Here is a 15,161-nt window from a genome sequence, read left to right on the forward strand (position 1 = left end):
AGATTACGAAAATGTCCAGTTTGGAATTAAGGTGGAGACTATTCACAGTATATTGTTTCTAATCCAATGGTTGGATCTTGTGACCAATCAGATTATGAGACTGTTCACATCACTTGCACAGAGTTGCATGGCTAGTGACCCTTTTCAAAAACCATCATAGAAGCATTGGTGTGGAGGAAGATTGTTCCATGATTTGGCAAAGAGGAGGAGGTAACCCTAAGTATTTCTTCAACTTCAGAAGCATCTGATGTGAAATCTGCACGACATGAAGGATGTAAAATAACTTTCCAACCTGGATTGCAAGCCATTCCCTTGTTATGTGTGGCTTAAGGGCAGATGATGTGTAATACAGTCATGCCCAGTTATGATATTCCATGATGTTTTTCTAACAATGTGAGCCAGTTTTTGTAATGTTTCATAGAAGACGCAAGAATCAGTGATGCTTCAAAGAAGCAAAAACGGGACAATAGCTTTGATGGTGAGCGTGCCTTGCATTTTTCTATTGACTAACTCTCAGATCTGTTGTGAGCTGACCACGTTCCATAGCTCATTGCAATACTGTCCAGAAAATAAGATACCTTTCCTGTCAAAAGATGAATCTTCAGTTTAATGGGACTTAGAATCTATACAAAATTCAAAATATGCTTCCTAAGCATGTTTTCCACAATGGTGGTTATTTTGTGCACATCCTGTTGACAATAGAGATTATGGCAATGGTATCAATTATGAATCTAAGAGTATACCTTTCCTTTCATTATTATTAGGCTTGCACTTTTGCTTTCTGGATAATCCCGTGTAACTCTTTGATAGCATACAGCAGTGTGTGAGCACAGACCACTGCAGCAGGTCATCAGTTATCCCAAACAACTGCGGACAGGGGCAAGGTGGGAGTCAGAGGAAGCTAGGATAACTGATTTTTCGGACAACAATCATTTATGAAAACATCGAAAGAAACTCTCATTAACACACAAAGCTGTACATATACAGGATTCATAATAAGTATCAAAAACTTATTTAGTCTTGATACTAAAACTTTACAAAAAGTACATACGAATTTGGGTCCCAAAATCCTTTGGTTATGGAGTTATGAAAGGAATTCCCTGTAATGACTCCTGGTCATATAATTTACCTCAAATGTGCTCTTTTACTCACATTCTTGTTTACAGTTGCTAATGGCATCTATTTCGTTTTGTTTGATTGTCATTTGTTCTATTTTACAGTAACTTCCACAACAAAACATCATCACAATGTAGTCAGTGTCTGAAATTTCAGGATACACACATGTATGGTCTAGGAGATGGGAATGTGGATGAAGCACATCAGATTTATGCTGACCATTAGTTTGGGAGGTAGTTACTTTACATAAGAATGTTTGTATGATTCTACCAATGCTTGTAAGAAACAGGCTCACTTGCAGATGATGGAAGACCACATGATGTTTGAACACTTGAGTTTGAAGAATGAGTTCTTTGTACTGTGGATGAAACACTATCAACTAGTACAAGAAGAAATGTGAGAAGGGTAGGCATCAATCACTTGATGATCTGAAATATTATGCATGAAAATCTTCTGCAACCGTATCACCTTCAACATGTGCAAGGATTAAATGAGGCAGGCTTTCCACCAAGTGTGTGCTACGTTCATGCAATTCCTTAGCATGTATCTTATTCACTCATGAGGCTGGCTTTCACATGACATGATCTCCAATCATCACAACAATAGTCTACCATTGGTAGCTGAGTGGTCAGTGCGACAGAATGTCAATCCTAAGGGTCCCGGTTTGATTCCCGGCTGGGTCGGAGATTTTCTCCACTCAGGGACTGGGTGTTGTGTTGTCCTAATCATCATTTCATCCCCATCGACGCGCAAGTCGCCGAAGTGATGTCAAATCGAAAGACTAGCACCCGGCGAATGGTCTACCCAACAGGAGGCCCTAGTCACATGACATTTTCTTTTACATTACAACAATCACATCTGGGCTCGTAAAAAACCTCAGGATGTGTGGCAAGGCAGAAAACAACAGAGGTTCAGCCCCAACATGTGGGGTGAAATCTTTCACGATTATCTCATTTTCACACCATCATACTGGACAAACATATCTAGCTTGTGAGACACGAGTTGATTCATTTTCTTGCTAATGTACCTCTAGAAATCATCCAATGAATGTGGTTTATGCATGATGGCACTTCACCTGAGGTTACACATGTAGTTTGACAGTATCTCAATAACCAGTGGATTGATCGAGGGTGATCCATAGCATGGCCTGCCTTAAAATTCTTAGCATATTCAATTCCTACATCCAATGCTAATGTTCTGAGAGAGCATATCCAAAATGGATCCAAGCAGGAACTGAACTTACCAAGAGTTTCATTACAGCATACAGCAAAGTATGCAACACAGGCTCCGGAGATGCAAAGAATCAGGAGTTGGTAACTTTGAACAATTTTTTGTAAATGTAAATGTGTTTGGTAAATGCATAATCTTTGTGCCATGAATAATACATCATTCATACCTCCCCCACAAAGGATTTTTGGACCCATGTTTGTATGAACATTTTGTAATGTTTTAGTGTCAAGAGTAATCCCTCAAGTCTGTAACATGTTTTTACACACAGTATATATTTTGTATCACAACCTACAAATAACACAGCAAACTAACAATGTAGCCTAGTTTCCGTGGCCACTACATCATGCCTACTGTTGTGGAACTAAATCCACAATTTGTTTTTGATTCAGAGTCCAGGCTAATTTTTTCCCCACTACATTTCGCTAACATTTTAAAGACAGACTCACAGTCTTCTCATTCTTGTAACTACGTTATAATCATCACATGATAGTGAGAACGTCCCTCACTGGATAGTCTGTTTTCAGCATGATCATTATTACTAGGCTCTTTCTCATTGGCAGTTATTGCATCATCAGTTAATACTTGAAAGCCAATGTCAACATCACATGTGGGCCAATACTGAATATTTTCCTGATCACTTTCTTCAAGTCCTGAAGAGTATTTAATCAACCAAACCAGTTTAAAAACAAACTGCTATTTCGTGGCTCTTCAGGTGCAATAATAGACTCCTGTGAAGGAAGGAGCTTATTCAAACCTTTTGCTGCCGTAATATCCTTGATAGTAACTAAAACTTCAGCTGCCATATCACAGCATCCTTCAAGAAATGTTCAGTTGCTGAATATTAGTAAAATTTTTCACCATACATGTCCAATTCCTCAATTCCATCCCTAGGCTGGAAAAACACAATACAGTCAGTAGTTGTATTAAAACCAGTATTGCTGCCTTCTATCTTTTTAATTCCAAGTGTGTTTCACAAATCAAAGGGCCATTTATAGTTTGTTCTTGGGTATATATTCACATGAACCATGTGTAAAGTGTGATGTCTAAATCCTGGTTTTCTATTATTTTCATTCCTTCTTCGGTGCAAGCCTATAGCTTCACTGTCAAATACACTCACAAGTTTTATAATAATATCACTGTTCTTTCTAATGTCTCATATTGTTGCATTTACATCTCTATATTCCCAAGCAAAGCTTGATCCACAAGCACCTTTTGTCACTGTATATTATGTTAAGTTCACTGGAAACACTGAGAGCAACGCACTGACGTTTAGTCACCATTTCAACAACAGTAGCCTCACCAGGTTCAATCATCAATGCATTACAACAACAACAACATGTGCGATGTTGGGCAGGCAGGAGGAAATTGCCAAATTGGCCAGCCAAGTGCCAGCAGAACTTCTAAATGGCACAAACAAAAATTAAAATTTGCCAGCTGGAATGTTTACACTGTACCAATATTTAGGATGATTGGTATTTACATAATCGATGCTCTATTGTATATTTAAACGCAATTACCAATGGTTAAAAGATAAGGGTCAGGAAAAAAAACGTTCACAAGGTCAAGATAAAATATCCACTAACTGCCAATACATAAATTCTGAGAACGTAAGTGTTTATCTGGAAAACTAAAGCTCTATGTGAAATTTCTGTATACAGGCATGTATCCACCATATAAAAGCTGTCTAAATAATGAAGACGATGGAAGGGGTATTGTGAATGGCCAACAGCACATCAAATATAGCAAGCAGCATCTAAAACGCTGTAACGAAGTTGGACTGCTTACCGCATTTGAGACATAGTGGGATATGCAGCAATGTGTGGTAATGGAGTACCAGTATCATTGGAAAACAGTCCACATAACTAATCCTTGTGGATACACAACCAGTTTTGGTTTTGTAAAGCCATCTATGTCTACACCATACTCTTCAAGCCACCTAATGGTGTATGGTGGAGGGTACTTCTGGTACCACTAACTGATCCCCCTACTCTGTTCCAGTCACAAATAGTGTGTGGTAAGAATGATCAACGATAAGCTTCTATTATTGGCTCTAATTTCTTGAATTTTCTCGTTGTGGTCATCACACAAGATGTATGTGGGAAAAAGTAATATCTTGTCTGACTCTTCCAGGAAAGTACTCTCTGAATGGTAAACCTCTTTATTACATACAACAACTCTCTTGTAATGACTGACAACTCAGTTTGTTGAACATCGTAACACTCTTGTGCCAACTAAATGAATCTGCGATGAAACGTGCCACTCTCCATTGGATCTTCTCTCTCTCTCTCTCTCTCTCTCTCTCTCTCTACCCCCCCCCTCCCCCCCCCCCCCCCCCCCCCCGATTGATGATTTACATTTCCTGAAAGATTCTTCCTATGAGTCTCAATCTGGTATCTGTTTTCCTACTATTTGTTTTGTGTGGTCATTCCAATTAAAGTCGCTGTGTATAGTTACTCCTAGAAATTTTACTGTAGATACAGTTTCTAGTAGTTTCTCATCGACAGTGTAGTTATAAAGTATTCACTTTCTGACTATCTTTTCCTTTGTATGTGCAATAAACTACATTTATTTACATTCAGGCTCAACAGCCAGAGCCTGCACCATTCATCAATCCTTTGCAGGTTACTCTGCAAATCAGTACTGTCTTCTGGCATTGCTACTTCTTTACAGACAACGGCATCATCTGCGAACAGTCTTAAAGAGCATCCGATGCTTTCTACTGAATCATTTATACACAGTGCAAACAATAATGGTCCTCAGACATACTTTACCTGGAAAAGTATATGCTGTATTCACTGTTTTTACTCATATTGTCTATATTACACAATTTTAATATGCAAAAACCTCTGACAGTGATTAGACTATCAGTTAAAACTAGAAGTACAGAAGTTTTTTTTTATTGTTTTCAAATAAAACACTACCATTATCATATTCTGTTACATGAGTAGAGGAAACATTTGCTCAAATGTTTGCTCAGTGAACGGAATTTCCATTAGGTCCCACAGCTGAAGAACATTCCCAGTTGATAAAATTTTGACCTCAAGTAATGAAGAAGCGAAAATGTTCTACTGATATTCTAAAGATTTGTAAAACGTTGACTGTGTTAATTTTGTGGATGTATTGGAATAACACCCCCGAGTGCACTGTGATTTGGGAAGACTACATTAAAAGACATAGAACATCCAAAATCTCATCCTACTAGAAACGATAATATGATTCATAAACCAGAATTAAGTGTTTCGGTGTTACATTAAAGGATACAATTCTTTTTGGTACACATGTATGGAAAAAAGGGGGGAAGCCGCTGCAGCTGGTTTGCTACAATGCTGTATTTGGGAACTGTTGTAACTACAAAAATGAGGGCAGGGCATCCTTGACATGAATGAAAACAAATTTAAGTATGAAACTGTTAACTGTCAGCGTACATTCCTTTCATTGGAAAATATTTCTCATAAAGTGAAACAATACTTGGTTTTGCCAAAAATCTGCTGTGTAATATCTTCATGAATGTCTTCATTATTTTCAAGTTTTGCATCCGCAAAACTAGGCTTTGAATTTTGCCATATCAGCATTATACATATGATGAGGCATTCTGTGCAGCTCTATTGTTGAATAGAAGCCTTAATGAGGACTACTTAGTGAGCTGGCACATTGTCAAGTGAGTCTAGCAAGACTCTAGAAACGTTTCTCATGTTCTATTCTACTGTTTCAGATAGGTAGTAGCAGGCTGAAGCTTGAGATGGTGAATGGCACCGATCACTTAGATGAAGAGCGCCAAATACAAAAGGCGTCAGCCTTCTGATTTTCGTGGGCACATGCACATCTTGAGGCATCAAGAAATAATTAATTTTGTAAGGAGAGATGTGTAACAAGGAGGGAGGGGGATTTTAGGGGAAAGGGTTTGCTACAGTAAGTTGGTTCCAGTGGATGTGGGTCACAGCAGTTATGCCGAGATGAAGAGGCTTGTACAAGATAGACTAGCATAAAGAGATGCATCAAGTCGGTTTTACAGCTGACCACGTGAACAACAGGAAGACATAAGTGTATCTTGGTTTTTCTTAGATCTGGGCATCTTGTTGAACTGTGGCAAATGAAGGGACTGGTGATCTACTGGTAAAGCTCATGCCTGGAAGCCACAGAATGTTTTAGTCAGGCTTTAACCAAACCTTCACCTCAAAATGATGTGAAAAATCATCAGGAATGATGCGTGGGGTAGGTTAGGGACATGCAAATCGCCAAAATGGGGTCCAATGGAAAGACTTGAAGCAGACCATTGAGCCACGCAAAATCATTACCTGTAAAAAAAGACTTATTACATTTTACGAGGGGTACTCTACTCAAAATAGGAAATCGACAATAAAGTCTTTAGAGACAGAGTATAAGCTTTGGTTGGACCAGTAAGGCGGGGAAATTGTGCGCTGTCTTTTGAAAGGAAACACTCCGATCTTCATCTTACTTTCTTTAGGGAAACTGTGGAAAACTTACAGCTAGGTGGACAGACAGGGTTTTGAATCCCTCACCTCGCTAATGTGAGTTTATTGTGGTAACCATGGCGCCACCTCACTCGGTCTCATCTAAAAGTAAAACAGAATTTATTACTCCTAGAAGACAGGATGTTCCATGGCATTCTGGAAAAAGAGACATGGACAGATACAACAGAGGACCCTACCACATATTAGTGCCACAGGAAATACAATCTTAATGAGATTTCAGTTTAGGGTTATGATTACCCACAGCCTTACATGAAGAAAAACTTAAAGTACTTGGTCATTTGCCTTGCAGCAAGTTTAGACTCCATAGCCCTCTACGCTTCTCTTTTCTTTGCTTTCCTTTTCATTCTTTGATATCCTCCTTGTGGTCTACTGACATCGTCCAACATCTGGTATTTTCTTCCGCCATCCCCTCTTTTCCCCAGAATAAATTCTGCAATTAAATCTACTCGAAAGCACTCATCTCAAATTACGTCCTATCCAGTTTATCTCCTATTCTTCACTGTCAGCAACACCCTCTGATCTACAACTCTTCTCAGTACATACTCATTCCTGACTTCATCAGTCCAGCTGCTCTTCTTCATTTTGCACCATATCCACATTTCACAAGGCCGCACTCTGTATCACGGACTTCACTTGTTGCTTTCTTAATTCTGTGTTCAACCCACTACCTAAGAGTCTTTTCTGCTTTTGAAATGTCTCTTTTACCAGCGCCATTCTGACTTTGATGTCCTGTTGACAATGTGTATCTTCCCCAATTCAACTTCACAAAAGCTTGTCTGATCTCATCGGCTTTATGGTTTATGACTTTATTTAATACTTTGCTCATCTTTACTTTGTTTTTGTTTTTTTGTTTGTTTATTTTCATACCATATGCTACACATGCTCATTAAGGTCATTTAGCATTGGATCTCTTCATTTTCTGCAATAATCACCATGTCATCTGCAAATCTATCATATATTTTCAGTCCACCTTCCCTGATGCCTCTTTTCCTATCCAAATACCTCTTCAGTATTTCCTTCAAATAAGTGTTAAATAGGAGCAGCAAGAGATAACAGCCCTGTCTGCCCTCTATCCCAGTCTAGTTGTTCCTCGGTATCATTGTAATATGTACCCTTGCCTTTTGGTTCGAGTACAGATTTGCAGACAGTCTTCTCTCCTTACACTTTACTCCCTTCCCCTTCAACGTATACATCAGCTTATCCCTCTGCACTCTGTCAAAGGCCTTTTCAAGATCTATAATGGCTACAAACACTTCTTTATTCTTTTCTATGCATCTACACCTACATAGATACTCTCCAAGTCACTTTACGGTGTGTGGCGGAGGGTACCTTGTATCACTACTTGTCATTTCACTTCGTGTTCCACTCACAAACAAAGCATGGAAAAAACAACTGTCTGTACACCTCCATATGAGCCCTAATTTCTCGTATCTTATCTTCATGGTCCTTACGTGCAATGTATGTTGGCGGCAGTAGAATTATTTGGCAGTCAGCTTCAATGTTGCCTTCCCTCCAGGGATTCCCATCTGAGCTACTGAAGCATCTCCGTAACACGTGTTATTTGAACCTCCCAATAACAAGTCTAGTAGTCTGCCACTGAATTGCTTCGATGTATTCCTTCAATCTGACATGGTATGAATCCCAAAGACTCAAGCAGTACCCAAGAATGGGTCGCACTGACATCTTATATGCCGTCTCCTTTACAGGGGACCACTCTTTCCTCCAATTTTCTCAACACACCAAAGGCAACCACTTGCCTTCCATACCACAGTTCTCAAAAGCTCGTTCCATCTCATATCTCTATGAAACATTATGCCCATATATTTAAATGACATGACTGTGTCAAGCAGGACACAAGTAATACTGTATCTGAACATTACAGGTTTGATCTTGCTTCTCATCTGCATTAACTTACGTTTTTCCAGATTTAGGGCTAGCTGCCATTCATCATGCCAACTGGAAATTTTGTCTATGTTGTCTCCTATCTTCCTGCTGTCACTCAATTTTGACATCTTATCATACACCACAGCATCATCAGCAAACAACCACAAATTGCTGCACACCCTGTCCGTCAAATCATTTATGTATACAGAGGACAACTGAGGTCCTATCACGCTTCCCTGGGGCACTCCTGCCCTGGAATCGGGCACTGTGTCAAATGCTTTCTGGAAGTCTATAAATATGGAATTTGCCTGTTGCCCTTCATCCATAGTTCTCAGTATATCAAGTGAGGAAAGGGCAAGCTGAGTTTTGCACAAGTAATGCTTTCTAAAACGATTCTGATTCGTGGATGTAAGCCTCTCAGTCTCAAGAAAGTTTATTATATTTGAATTGAGAATATGTTCAAGGATACTGCAGCAAGCAGAAGTTAGGGATATTGGTCTGTAATATTGTGGGTATGTTCTTTTACGTTTTTTTTATATACCGCAGTCACCTGTGATTTTTCCAGTCGCTTCGGACTTGGTGCTGGGTGAGAGATTCACAATAAATGCTAGTTAGATAAGGGACAATGCCATAGAGTACTCTTTGTAAAATCAAACTGGGATTCCATCCAGAACTGGTGATTTATTTGCTTTCAAATCTTTCAGTTGGTTCTCTATGTCAGGCACGCTTATTACTATATCTTCCATACGGGAGTCTGTCCGATGGTCAAATGGCGATATGTTTGTACAATTCTCATGCGTGATCAATTTCTTGAATGTGAAATTTAAAACATCGGCTTTCGTTTTTCTATCTTCAACTGCCACACCAGACTGGTCAACAAGGGACCGAATGGAAGCCTCAGACCCACATAGCGATTTTACCTCCAACCAGAATTTTCTTGGGTTCTCTGCCAGATCTTTTGCTAAGGTGTGATGGTGGTAGTTGTGTGCTTTGTGCATAGCTTAATCTCTACTAACGTTCGCTTGTTGTCATTTATGTGTTCCCTTTTGAACTGAAAGTGCCACAGCCTCTGCTTCCTCAGCATCTGCCAAATTTCGTTATTAAAACATAGTGGGTCTTTTACATGCTTCATTCACTTACTAGGCATGTAACTCTCCAGACTACGATTTACAATCTGCTTAAACTTTGCCCATAATTCCTCAACATCCACCTTACTGGAACTATGTGATGTCAGTTCACTGTCTAAGCGTCTGCCCCCAGTAGCTGAGTGGTCAGCGCGACAGAATGTCAATCCTCAGGGCCCGGGTTCGATTCTCGGCTGGGTCAGAGATTTTCTCTGCTTAGGGAGTGGGTGTTGTGTTGTCCTTATCATCATTTCATCTCCATCGACACACAAGTCGCCAAAGTGGCGTCAACTCGAAAGACTTGCAACAGGTGAACGGTCAACCTGACGGGAGGCCCTAACGACACGGCATTTCCAACTGTCTAAGCAAGATACTAATAACTGCTTATCTCCTCTATCTAGCAGAAACATTCTCCGAGCTTTCTTGACTGATTTATTAACTTTCGTAGTCATAGCTGCTATAATGACATCACGATTACTAATCCCCATTTCTACACTCCTGGAAATGGAAAAAAGAACACATTGACACCGGTGTGTCAGACCCACCATACTTGCTCCGGACACTGCGAGAGGGCTGTACAAGCAATGATCACACGCACGGCATAGCGGACACACCAGGAACCGCGGTGTTGGCCGTCGAATGGCGCAGCTGCGCAGCATTTGTGCACCGCCGCCGTCAGTGTCAGCCAGTTTGCCGTGGCATACGGAGCTCCATCGCAGTCTTTAAAACTGGTAGCATGCCGCGACAGCGTGGACGTGAACCGTATGTGCAGTTGACGGACTTTGAGCGAGGGCGTATAGTGGGCATGCGGGAGGTCGGGTGGACGTACCGTCGAATTGCTCAACACGTGGGGCGTGAGGTCTCCACAGTACATCGATGTTGTCGCCAGTGGTCGGCGGAAGTTGCACGTGCCCGTCGACCTGGGACTGGACCGCAGCGACACACGGTTGCACGCCAAGACCGTAGGATCCTACGCAGTGCCGTAGGGGACCGCACCGCCACTTCCCAGCAAATTAGGGACACTGTTGCTCCTGGGGTATCGGCAAGGACCATTCGCAACCGTCTCCATGAAGCTGGGCTACGGTCCCGCACACCGTTAGGCCGTCTTCCGCTCACGTCCCAACATCGTGCAGCCCGCCTCCAGTGGTGTCGCGACAGGCGTGAATGGAGTGACGAATGGAGACATGTCGTCTTCAGCGATGAGAGTCGCCTCTGCCTTGGTGCCAATGATGGTCGTATGCATGTTTGGCGCCGTGCAGGTGAGCGCCACAATCAGGACTGCATACGACCGAGGCACACAGGGCCAACACCCGGCATCATGGTGTGGGGAGCGATCTCCTACACTGGCCGTACACCTCTGGTGATTGTCGAGGGGACACTGGATAGTGCACGGTACATCCAAACCGTCATTGAACCCATCGTTCTACCATTCCTAGACCAGCAAGGGAACTTGCTGTTCCAACAGGACAATGCACGTCCGCATGTATCCCGTGCCACCCAACGTGCTCTAGAAGGTGTAAGTCAACTACCCTGGCCCGCATGATCTCCGGAGCTGTCCCCCATTGAGCATGTTTGGGACTGGATGAAGCGTTGTCTCACGCGGTCTGCACGTCCAGCACGAATGCTGGTCCAACTGAGGCGCCAGGTGGAAATGGCATGGGAAGCCGTTCCACAGGACTACATCCAGCATCTCTACGATCGTCTCCATGGGAGAATAGCAGTCTGCATTGCTGCGAAAGGTGGATATACACTGTACTAGTGCCGACATTGTGCATGCTCTGTTGCCTGTGTCTATGTGCCTGTGGTTCTGTCAGTGTGATCATGTGATGTATCTGACCCCAGGAATGTGTCAATAAAGTTTCCCCTTCCTGGGACAATGAATTCATGGTGTTCTTATTTCAATTTCCAGGAGTGTATACTGACATTGTCGATACGGTCGGATGTGTTTGTAGCTAGAATGTCTAAGATATTTCCGTTGTGTGAGAGCTGCTAAGGTCCCTACCCATAATGCTCTGAAAGTTCTAGACTGGGGAGAGTTGCTTCTGGAACCACGATTGTACCCAGGTGTGCACCTCTTTGTCCGAAGCACGTCAACGGTCACAAATGGCTTTCTTCAGGGCTTCAAAAACATGGAAATCGCTAAGGGGCGAGAGCGGAACATACCGACGATTTGCAAGGGTTTCCCATAGGCCGCGCGGCATTAGCCGAGCGGTCTCGGGCGCTGCACTCATGGACTGTGCGGCTGGTCCCGAAGTAGGTTCGAGTCCACCCTCGGGCATGTGTGTGTGTGTGTGTGTGTGTGTGTGTGTGTGTGTGTGTGTGTGTCCTTTAGGTTAAATAGTGTGTAAGCTTAGGGACTGATGACCTTAGCATTGAAGTCCCATAAGATTTCACACACATTTGAACTTTTTTTTTGGTTTCCCATCGAAACTTCTGATGCGTACTCTAAACAACCTTGAAAACAAGTTGGTGGGCATTTTGTTGGCAGGTTATTTCGACTACACTGAGTTTCTCTGAGAAGCCCTTAGGCTCGATGCATTGGACGAATTTATTATCGCGAGTTCGCATCGTTATCGTCTCACGCGTTTCAGCAGTGTATATGAAACAATTGAGGCTCGCACACTACGGCAGTGACGTTGCGAAATCGTCGCGTTCCTGCCAGCCGCTGCCGATCACCGCGAAGGATCAGGTTTGTTGTTGAATGGAGAAGTGCACGAGTGTTCGCAACCCCAGCAACAGCTGCCGTCAGCCTGCCACTAATGCTTCCGGTTTGAGCGTGAAATTATTCATTGAAGGGGTGAAAAAATACAGGATAAATCTCGCAAAGAGTATGATGATGGGGTGGGGTGCGCGCCCTACGTGAGCAAACTGTTTCGAACGCAGCGCGGTACGGCGACTGCGCAATAATACCAAACAATGGCCAGCAGTTAAATTGTCCTACGCGAGTGCACATGCGCGTGGCACTGTGCGACGCGCGATGCGGCGAAGCGAACGCGATCAGTTGCTTTGATAGTTTCCGAATTGGACCCGGTTTGTGGTTCAACTTAAAATGTCTTAAATTTTGATAAAATCTGTTTTACAGGCTGTACCACAAGTACCATTCCCCCCACCCCCCACCCCGCCTCATCTAACAGTGTACTACACTTAAGAGCCAAAGGAACTGGTACACCTGCCTAGTATCGTGTAGGGCCCCCGCGAGCACGCAGAGGTGCCGCAACACGACGTGGCTTGGACTCGACTAAGGTCTGTAGTGCCGGGGGCAATGAATCCTGCAGGGCCGTCGTAAGAGTACGAGGGGTTGTGATCTCTCTGAACAGCACGTTGCAAGGCATCCCAGATATGCTCAATAATATTCATGTCTGGGGAGTTTGGTGGCCAGTAGGAGTGTTTAAACTCAGAAGAGTGTTCCTGGAGCCAGCCTGTAACAATTCTGGACGTGTGGGACGTCGCACTGTCCTGCTGGAATGGACATGAATGGATGCATGTGACCAGACAGGGTGCTTACGTACGTGTCACCTGTCAAGAGTCGTATCTAGATGTATCAGGGGTCCCACATCACTCCAATTGCACACGCCCCACACCATTAAAGAGCCTCCGCCAGCTTGAACAGTCCTCTGCTGACATGCCGGGTCCACACTTGACCTCTTAGCTACAAATAATCCTGATCTAATAGAGAGCCTCATGACGGATACAGAGATTAATGAAAACAAGGTCATTGTAGCGAGGCTCAAAACCATATCAACAAAAACCACTAAAAATAAACGCAAAATATATATATTTAAACAGCAAATAAAAATTCGCATGACGCCTTCCTAAAATAGTGTCTCCATTCCTTCCAAGCTAATTATGTAAGTGTAGACCAGATATGGCTCAGATTCACAAATACAGTATCGACAGCAATAGATAGACTCATACCGCGTAAGTTAATAAGAGATCCACCATTGTACACAAAATACGTCAGAACACTGTTGCAGAAGCAACGAAAAAAGCATGCCAAATTCAGAAGAACGCAAAATCCCCAAGACTGGATAAGTCTCACGGAAGCTCGAAATTTAGTACGGACGTCAATGCGAGATGTGCATTTAATACTTTCTACAATGAAATATTGTCTCTTAAATATTGTAGAAAACCCGAAGAGATTCTGGTCGTATGTAAAGTCCACCAACGGCAAAAACATTAAATACCGTCACTGCGCGATAGCGATGGAAATGTTGCCGATGATGGTGCCACTAAAGCGGAGTTACTAAATAGTTTTCCGCAATTCATTTACGAAAGAAGACGAAGTAAATATTCCAAAATTCGAATTCAGAACAGCTGTTAGCATGAGTGACATAAAAGTAGATATGTTAGGTGTTGCGAAACAAATCACTTAAGAAAGGCAAACCTTCCGGTCCAGATGGTATATCAATCAGGTCCCTCTCAGAGTATGGAGACACAACAGCGCATTTCTTATAAATCATATATAACAGCTCACTTGACGAAATGGCAGTTCCTAAAGACTGAACAGTAGCACAGGTCACACCAATATTCAAGAAAGGAAATACGAGTAACCCATTGAATTACAGACCCACATCACTGACCTCAATTTGCGGTTCTGGGCGCTACAGTGTGGAACCGAGCGACCGCTAAGGTCGCAGGTTCGAATCCTGCCTCGGGCACGGATGTGTGTGATGTCCTTAGGTTAGTTAGGTTTAATTAGTTCTAAGTTCTAAGCGACTGATGACCTCAGAAGTTAAGTCGCATAGTGCTCAGAGCCATTTGAAACTCAATTTGCAGTAGGATTTCGGAGCATATACTGTACTCTAACATTATGAATCACCTTCAAGAAAATTACTTATTGATACATAACCAACACAGACTCAGAAAATATCGTTCTTGTGCAACACAGCTAGCTCTTTATTCCCATGAAGTAATGAGTACTGTCGACAAGGGATCTCAGATCGATTCCATATTCCTAGATTTCCAGAAAGCTTTTGATACCCTTCCTCAGAAGCGACTGCTAATCAAATTGCGTGCATATGGAGTATCGTCTCAGCTTTGTGACTGGATTCGTGATTTCCTCTCACAGAGATCACAGTTCGTAGTGATAGACGGTAAATCACCGAGTAGAGCAGAAGTGATATCTGGCGAACGCAAGGTAGTGTCATAGCCCCTCTGCTGTTCCTGATTTATATAAATGGTTCACATGGCTCTGAGCACTATGGGATTTAACATCTGATGTCCCCTAGAACTTAAAACTACTTAAACCGAACTAACCTAAGGACATCACACATATCCATGCCCGAGGCAGGATTCGAACCTGAGACTGTGGCAG

The 15,161-nt window shown here is 42.5% G+C and overlaps 1 protein-coding gene across 2 annotated transcripts in view; it reads right to left on the minus strand.

The window, feature by feature from the left end:
• LOC126299411 (cyclin-dependent kinase 10) overlaps nt 1-15,161 on the minus strand; it is a 124,770-nt gene that overhangs the window by 59,712 nt on the left and 49,897 nt on the right. The window contains exon 1 of one of the 2 annotated variants that reach the window (XM_049991306.1): nt 6,867-6,915. The exons of the other annotated variant lie outside the window; for it this stretch is intronic. The gene's annotated coding sequence lies outside the window, so the exon portion shown is untranslated. Of the gene's footprint in view, nt 1-6,866; nt 6,916-15,161 lie in introns of those variants that run through there. 2 annotated transcript variants of the gene reach the window in all.

The sequence above is a fragment of the Schistocerca gregaria genome, chromosome X, assembly GCF_023897955.1.
Source record: "Schistocerca gregaria isolate iqSchGreg1 chromosome X, iqSchGreg1.2, whole genome shotgun sequence".
In the NCBI taxonomy this organism is placed as follows: domain Eukaryota; kingdom Metazoa; phylum Arthropoda; class Insecta; order Orthoptera; family Acrididae; genus Schistocerca; species Schistocerca gregaria.